Below are 9,409 nucleotides of genomic sequence, written 5' to 3' on the forward strand. Positions count from 1 at the left end.
TCCATCGAGAACTCAGAGGAAGGTGAGAGAGCCCAGCTGTGGCTGGGGAAAGCAATGGTGAGCAACAGGACTCTTCTGGGTCCTTGTCATTTCACCGTGACATGATATTCTGATGAAAGCAACCCAAGGAAGGACACTTATTTCGGCACACAGTCGGGGGCAGTCGGTCACCCAGCACCCACAATCTCAGAGCTAGGGAGATGAATGCTGGCGTTGAGCTAGTTCCCCGCTCCTTTATATGACGTCTAGGGCCCCGCTCAAGACATGGTGCATCATTCTACCTCAGTTTACCTAATCAACAAAATCCTTCATGACCACGCTTGTCTCTGAGTGAGTCTAGGGCCTGCCAGGTTAATAACCACCATGAGGATGGTGGAGAATTACCACAGATGTGTGTGGTGGCTCACAGGACAGGCTGGGAGTGCGGTGCACCGTACGTAGATCCCCTTGAGGTTGATAATGCATATCCTTAAGGTGACTCGAGTCTAGGTGTTAACCAAAGATCTCCCTAAAAAGTGCATATTAGTTTCTTCCTCTTAGTAGGGCCTACCTGCTCCTTAACCACCTTACCGGTGCTAAGAAGAGTATGCAAAGGACCTCTGGCACCCAGGATATGTATAGTCATGAATAAATAACCCCGCCCCAACTATTTATTTACCAAGTTCCTTGGAGCTAAGCGAGTTCCTCTTCCTTTCCCTTAATGTAAGGCAACAAGATGGTTTTTCTCTTATGCGACAGATTCTTTAAGCATTTGACACCAAGCTATAAATAGCAGTCTCCAGCCTGACAGCCCCACACATTGGGTGGCCCATAGAAGTCACACCAATGCAGGTGTCCTTGGCTGGAGCATGAGGACAGCGCCCTGCTCCCCTTCCTGAAGCCAGGAGCTTGGGTCCCATCCCTTCACCTTCCTACAGCAGCACCGAGAAGGTGGTAGCAAACTCTTCTCTAGGCGGGGCGACAAAGCCAGGAAGTGTGACCCTTTATTAATTATTACAAAAATAAACCACAGGGCTGAGAGTCGCTACTGCGAAGCACAGGTGTGAAAATCCCACTTCTCTGGTGAAGAAAAAGCTCCTCGTTAACGTTAAGTACGAAGATCTTCCCTCAGCAACACGTCAAGTAGGAAGAAAGAGCTGTGCACAGACATTATCAGCATTTTAAAGAAGTTTTCCTCTGAGAGGTGATGCTGTGAGTCAAGTTTCCCTCTCCGCTGTGTTCCCTGCCTTGCACATTGTCCCTTGAAACAAATTCCTCCATAAAAGAATCTCGGAAGCAGGTTGTCAATTGATTCATTTCTTGCAAGATGCTAACTATTAATAATGTTCTCGATGTATAACGTTCCCTTCTTTGAATGCATTCCAGATGTTCACTTCGTAATAGTGAATTTTAAATTCTCATCATTTCACTTACTCGGTGCTCCACAAACTTTATACAAGCTTACATCCTTCTTTCCTACATAGGAGAGAGAGAGAGAGAGAGAGAGAGAGAGAGAGAGAGAGAGAGAGAGAGAGAGGACAGACAGAGACACACACAGAGAGAACTGTGAAAGAACACAGTTATAGATCCAGAACACATTTGCAATGTTCACTCTTGACATTTTATGACTGCATGTGTTTCTATATTTGTGAAGCAATTTATTTTATACTTATATATTTAATATCTGTAATTTCAAAGGAATTGACAAAATGCATCCATTACAGAGTAGCATTAACATAGAACCACACTGCCCAATCTATTTTTAATACTGTGCAGCATAGACTTGGGGGTTATGTTTGAATGGTTGCAAAAGTGTGAGAATAAAATCTCTTTTTTAGATAAATGGTATGTTGCCTGTTATGTGGCCATTAGATAAAAAGAAAGACGTGTTTTGATCCAGAAGTGAGTCTAGGTACCTGTGACTAGATATATGAAACTTATATCTGCTGGAAAAGAGTCTGTAGTTTATAACATTGCTTAAAAATTTCTGGCCCACGTATTGTTTAAATTTGTTCTTATCCACACACTGAGACAATGGGGATGTTCTATCGGGAACCCACTAAGGCCCGCTGGCCTGGGTCTGAAAAAGCATGGGATAAAACCGGACTCACTGAACATAGTGGACAATGAGGAATACTGAGAACTCAAGAACAATGGCAATGGGTGATCCTACTGCACGTATTGGCTTTGTGGGAGCCTAGGCAGTTTGGATACTCACCTTACTAGACCTGGATGGAGGTGGGTGGTCCTTGGACTTCCCACAGGTCAGGGAACCCTGATTGCTCTTCGAGCTGATGAGGGAGGGGGACTTGATCGGGGGAGGGTGAGGGAATGGGAGGCGTTGGCAGGGAGGAGACAGAAATCTTTAATAAATAAATAAATAAATAAAAATTTCTGGCCCATCTCTGGGGCTAATGCTCCCATTGAGCCAAGCTGGTCTGGACACATGGCTCAGAGGTTAAGAACATGTACTGCCTTTAGGGGAACCTAAGTTCAATTCCGGCACTAATGTTGAACATCTTAGAATCACCTGTAACTCCAGCTTGAGGGATCCCACACCCTCCCTTGACCTCTGTGAGTGCCTGTATGCCCATGGTGGCCCACACACAGGCACCAGGGACACACACAATGACGAATGGTGTCAGAGAATGAGCAAAGCTCTGCACCTACATTAATTCACTGTGTTAGCTGGGGGAACAGTTTACTGCTGGAACACACACTCACCCTATCAGGAAGCAGACATCATGATGGAATTGGTTTCTTCTTGGGAAGCAGGTACCATACGATCAGTGCTGCTGAACAACAAGGTCTGCCACCATGTAGGACTCCAAGGGTCCAAATTCCTTTCAAATCATTGTTCTTTTATTCCTAGCAAGTGTTCTCATGCTATGGATGAAGTTAGGTTCCTGTCGGTATGGAGATGGTAAATGCAGAGAAAGCACATCCCAGAACTCCAGAGCCGTGGTACATGCCTGTCACATCCCAGGCATGAGAATTTTGTCACCTGGCCAACCAATGACACGGGTTCAGAAAATGTGGCCTCATTGTGTAGACACACGCTTAGCTGCTGTTCTGTTCCTATGAGGGGGAGAGAAGGACAGAAAGCTCAGAGTTCCATCACCTTCCATCACAGATAACCCCTTCCTGCCTGGTCGAGAACATCAGATCCGTGTGACCACGAACCATGTCTCATTGGGCCAGCATTTCTGGAGAACTCACACTGTGCACTGTGGCTTCCTTCCCATGGGTTCTCCTCCTCTGGTTCATAGGAACTCGATCTTAGCAATGTAGTGTTCACATCAGCCTTTTCCATCCTTTCTAAGTCCGTACAACCAAATAAACCACTAAAACCTCTTCCATTCCTACATTATCCCTCTTTTTTTCAAATAGCTCTCAGATCCCTCCTTGTTAATCTCGATTTCCACAAAGCCAGGAATCTGTCTTAAGAAAAACTAAATAAACCTAAAGAAGCTGCTTGCTGGAGAGGTAGAGATGTTTCATGTCCTCATTTGCTTTGCTTTTTTTTTCTTTTTTTTTCCATTTTTTTTTATTGAGAAAAGGAGAAAAAAAAAACAAGTTTCCACCTCCTCCCAGCCTCCCATTTCCCTCCCCCTCCTCCCACCCTTCTCCCCCTCCTCCCACCCTTCTCCCCCTCCTCCCACCTTTCTCCCAATCCCCCCACTCCTCTCCCCTTCCCTCTCCAGTCCAAAGAGCAGTCAGGGTTCCCTGCCCTGTGGTAAGTCCTAGGTCCTCCCCTCTCCGTCCATTCCTAGGAAGGTGAACATCCAAACTGGCTAGGCTCCCACAAAGCCAGCACATTACGTAGGTTCAAATCCCCGTGCCATTGTCCTTGGCTTCTCATCAGCCCTCATTGTTCGCCATGCTCAGAGAGTCCAGTTTTATCCCATGTTTTTCAGTCACAGTCCAGCTGGCCTTGGTGAGCTCCCAATAGATCAGCGAACCCTCCCCACTTCGGCCCCACCGCCCTCTTTCGGCACATAACATCACCCAGCCCAGCCTGTCTAGGCAATGGGTCCGAATCCTCGGGGCACCCAAGCGGGCGGGAGTCCCTTTGTTTCTATTGCCTGCCTGCACCAAGCAGGCTAGGCGCTTTGTTTGCGACCTGCCCACCAGCACGGAGGCCTGATCTCTCGGCGCCAGGAGAGACAGCGTTGGGGTGAGTTTCTGGCCCCACGGCGCCAGCCTGGGAAGGGGAGCTCAGAGGTTCCTTGGCCCCCTATCCTTCTTGGGCTCTCTGCAGGGCCTCCACTCCCTGCATACCGCCTCTTCCTAGCCCACCCAGCTCCCATCCAGAACCCTCCCCACTTCGGCCCCACCGCCCTCTTTGGGCACATAACGTCACCCAGCCCAGCTTGTCTGGGCACTGGGTCCAAATCCTCGGGGCACCCAAGCGGGCGGGAGTCCCTTTGTTTCTATCGCCTGCCTGCACCAAGCAGGGTAGGCGCTTTGTTTGCGACCTGCCCAACCAGCACGGAGACCTGATCTCTCGGCGCCAGGAGAGCCAACGTTGGGGAGAGCCAGCATTGGGTAGGCAAGGAGACCTGATCCGGTAAAAGAAGATCCATAAGGGAGCATTTGGAAGAAGAGATGGGCAGACGCCAAGGCAAGAATTCACCCAACAAGCTGAAAAGCAACATGAAGCCATCAGAAACCAGCGACCTTACAACGGGAGGACATGAACACCTTAATCAAGAAGAAGTAGAAAAGATTGACTTCATGAAAGTGATTGATGCCCTTAAACAGCTTGCTTTGCTTTTAGAAGTGAAACTTGACCACACTCATTCTTTGACATTCATAGTTTGATTTGCTGGGCTGAATGGGACCTGTGGGAAAACATCTACTGCTCATCTTTGTGATGTCTGCTTCTCCCTGTGGGAGACAGAACAGAGGAGACTGTGCGGACTTCAGACTCACACCAGCCTCGGCAAGAGGTTCATCAGCTTGTGACCCTGGCCATATTTCTTTTGAAATTCAGTACACTCACGGTTTCCTCATGAGTAGAAAAAAGATAATAAAGTCTTTCCCATTTAGTAATTCAGAGGGCTGAAAGAGATCGTGAGCAAGTGTCTGACCCCACAACCAACTAAGTTTTTGTAATAGCCACAGATATTATTATGGGGGTTTGGTGGCTAAGTAACCTGAATTCCAAGAATCAGGCAATCTCTCTCTCTCTCTCTCTCTCTCTCTCTCTCTCTCTCTCTCTCTCTCTGTGTGTGTGTGTGTCTGTGTCTCTATCTCTGTCTCTATATCTGTGTGTGTGTGTTATTGATTTGTTGTTATCATTTAACCAAAACACACCATTCCCAAACCTCAGTCTCCTCGTGTATAATCAGTGGCCTCCTAGGATGAAATGAGGAGAAGACACCAAGGGTTGGGCAGCAAATCGTCACAAGGACTCTACAGTGAGTGGTTATTTCTTATCAGCGCCCTGCCCCTAAGTAAGCTGTGCGACATTCTGGATTCACGTGAAGGGGTCATGTTCTTCCAAAGATGCAGTGGCTCCAATATGTCCCACAGGATTCAGAGTGGGGAAGGTGTGTCTGGAAACTCTGAGGACGCCAGTTCAGTCCTGAGTCTCACCAACATGAATGCATTAATAAAGGGGATAGATGATTGCTCACAGACTGATGCAATGTTTTCAGTGTTTAATATTCTGCAGAGAAGACTCTCTGGAGAGAGTATACTGGTGAGGGATGGACAGAATGCTTCCAGTACATTTGATGGTCACTCAGTATCTTGAGCATGTCCTGCTTTCTGTTGATGACATACTCATATAGCCAATGGGAGGGGTGGGGAGGGTGTCATAGCCAAGGGTTTGGCTCTTCCTTCTGAGGAAGCACATTTTGTTCTTATTTTTATAACCTAATAGTTGTTTGTCATCTGAACGCTGACAAATCCCTACAGAAAGGGGACTTCTGTCCTTTTCTTTCTTTGGCCTCCAACTCAGCTCTGTCTATGATAATTGGCAGTTTCCCAATGAGAATATCTTATCCTTTGAAAAATCATCTCAGAGGAATAGTGAGATCGGAATCTCAGGGTTTGTTTGCTTTCACCGTCCATGTAAAGTTGTGTGTGTGTGTGTCTGTCTGTCTCTGTGTCTCTATCTCTGTCTCTGTATCTCTGTGTGTGTGTGTGTGTTATTGTAAAGTTGTTTCCTGCTCTTACTTCACAGCTTCACGTTTGCGGTGATCATAAGCTCATCCCAGCACATCCATCATTGTGTCGGTGATGCGAAGGCACTGTGCTCTGTGCTGCTGGAGCAATGTCAAGAAGACAAAGACCAGATGCCTCCCTGGTCCTTAGAGGGCATCTGTGGGGGGGGGGGGGGGCACTTGCTGAGAAAGCAGCAGCCCATAAATGTAAAATTTCAACTGTGCCTAGTGCTGGGAGAGGGCTTCGATCTGTTCTTAAAGGAAGAAGGTGTGTTAGGTCCAGCAGTGTGTATAGCAAGTGCATTTAAGCTAGAGTGCACAGCATGGGTAGCAGCTGAGTTGCAGAAAGAAAAGGTGGTGGAAGACATTCCGGGGTCCAGAATCAAGCCTGGTTAGAGTCCTAAGTTAAAAAAGTCTGGTTGGTTGGCTGTGGCAGGTTAAGGGTTACCATTATCTCTGCAGATCAGCAAAACTAGATTTGCATATCAAAGCAACACTTTGAAGCAGAGTAGAGACTAAAAGACTGCACATGCGCACTTAGGGCACAGCGAAAAGACAATTTCTTGCCCACATAACACACAGGCACAGACTAGCATGCGGTGCAGAGTCTCACGGCAGTGGAGGAGAGAAGGCGTTCAGAGGGATGCTCAGCAGTTACAGAAAGTTACTTTATCATCATCAGGGATGGACAGACGCTCTTAAGCTGAGCGTGTTGCCAGCCACCACACCAGGAGCTGCCATGTTGAATGGCCCCATGGATAGTCTTCACAGCGACTCCCATTTCAGAAATGGAGTAGGAATGGGTACCAGAAAGTATCCTGCACTTAGGGCAGGTTATTCTGTCCTCTTGTCCAAACACACCCCAAAGCATCCACAAACGAACCCAAAAAATGCTGCACTTCCGTCCTCCAAATATTTTCGCTAGTGTGGAAAATTTATGTAGCCCTTGAAAAGCAGTTCTCAGAGCCTCCTGACCATTCCTATAGCCGCTTCACCCCGTCCCCCAACAGTTGTCAGTTTACTATGTTTTACCTGGCTCAGTGGAGGGATTAGAATAGCTTTTTATGATATAGAACTAAGCCCCAAAATTGAACTCTGGGCATAGACATCTGGTTGGAACTGTTAAAGTGGCCCATATGTTGAAATAAAAATAAAAATTCCACGTTATTTATGAGAAAGGGTCACAAGACCTCTATCAGTGGGTGACCGGATGTCAACTCTTCGCCGATTCCCCTCCCTGAATGCAAAATATATGTTTCCAAATGGGTCTATCCCCCTGTGTATTTTCTTTAATTCCATAGATCTTTATGCAGTCTGCAGTAATTTGTTGACAGTGCAAGGCAAATCCTTGATAAAACCAGAGAATGTCTCCAAAGTAAATATTTGGTGCTACCAAATAGGGGCTTTTTGCACATTAATCCAATAATAAAATATGGTCTGTGGAAGGAACAGGGAACATTTGCTAATTTCCTAAATTGGTGTAGGTCACAGGCACTTCTAATTGACTTGGAAAATATTTCCTTCATGGAAAAACAGCATTCCTGGTAAGCAGGCCGAGTTCCTCAAGGCTGCGGGCCACTGCAGGATCCCAGATGCCAGGCACTGAGGAAATAGGAATCTTAAAGACAACAAGGGAGACACAACAAGAGGAGAGATGGGAATGGGCAACGAGAATCTACAATTCCGCCAAAAGCATGAGATCCTGGAGCAGCCAGTGGTCTCTCCGGGACCTGGAGGCCTACTGCTTCCATCCTAGCTCACATTACAGCCTTTGCAGACTTGGGCGTTGTCTTGGAACGCAACATTCAAAGGCAAGAGATGGTGGCTGTGGGATGTGGGTTTACCAGGGAGGAGGTCCATAGGCACTCAAATCCCAAGGGCAAGCTCTACTGGAATGCTCCTGTGGGGAACACTCAGCCACGATGATCCAGAGGAAGTGGTGGCATCAGGAAGATGGGCAGGGGGCCAAAGAGAGTTTTACAGAAAGAGAAGCACAAGGTTCAGAAGTTGGAAGGTGGGTTTTCAAGGAGGAAGATGATGGTTCAGAGGACAGTCAATTCAAAAATGAGCACTGTGAGCAAGCTTACAGCTGCCACTCTCTTACAGCTGACCCAAAAGGCAGGCGTTAGGCCGATCAGATACCACTTTGTAAACACGACGCTTGGCATCCTAGGTTATCTGTTTTCTACATGTCTCAACTAATACTTAAACAACACTGTGAGGGTCACTGTAGCCTTCCCTGGTATGGTGAAGAACCTGGGGTTCTTTGATGTTAATCTACTCTCCTAGTCAGCATGGTTTGCTAGGTAGAGGATTTGCATTAAAGCCATTCCCACGTACAGCCTTTTGCTTAACCCAGATGCTCTTTCAAGCGGATAAGCAAACGTAATAAGAAACTGATGAGAAAGGAAGGTGCGTGGGTTCCTCACCCTAAAGGCTTTATCCGCTAGCTGACATTAAATGCAGTTAGCCCGTGGCTGTAGGAAGTCTGGGAGATTTGGTGACCATCTCTTAGAGGCAGCCGAGTTACTGAGTCACCGTGGTTCTGGGACAATGAGCTCACAGCAGCAGGGACAGAACTACCAGGACAGGGCAGTTTTAAGAGGCTCGTGGAGAATGTGTGCTGGGTGCTTCTTCAGGTCCACCTTCATCCTCGTTGATAACATCTACTCCTGCATCCTCCGCTTTCCTGCCTTTCTCTATATGCAGCGCTTCAGTGGTGGGGGGAGGGGGAGAGCCATTAACCCGCTCCACCAACACAAGACAACACAGGCAAAAGGGACCTCGACTTCTGCATCTCCGCTTTCTCAATAACCCTAGGAGCCTAACAGCTGGATCGGAGATCAAGGCCATAGACACGCTGCCTGTTTACCTCTGATAAAAACTCAGATCACACTTCCTTCTTATTCTCAAACTCTTTTTTTTTTTTCAGGGAGAATTTTTAGTTAAGTTTCTCAACAGTATTTCCCGTGGTCCTTTGTAGCAGAAGGGAATTAACCACAAGACAAATCAAGACACGACAATAGAAGGCCAGATGCCACACCTTGTAAATAAATAATAATAAAAAAAAAAACCATGCGAAGCAGCCAGCTGCGCCATATAAACTCAGGGTTTTATACCACACCGCTGTGCCCTGTATGTTCTCATTTGGCTCCAACATCTGTTCATCCCTGTCCATCCCTCCCATATATTAACTGTAATTACAATCACAAGAGCTGGTTTGTGAGGCCGAGAGATTGACCCAAGCACAGCCTGCA

The sequence above is a fragment of the Microtus oregoni genome, unplaced genomic scaffold, assembly GCF_018167655.1.
Source record: "Microtus oregoni isolate MIOR12 unplaced genomic scaffold, Mior012 000004F_ref0000308, whole genome shotgun sequence".
In the NCBI taxonomy this organism is placed as follows: domain Eukaryota; kingdom Metazoa; phylum Chordata; class Mammalia; order Rodentia; family Cricetidae; genus Microtus; species Microtus oregoni.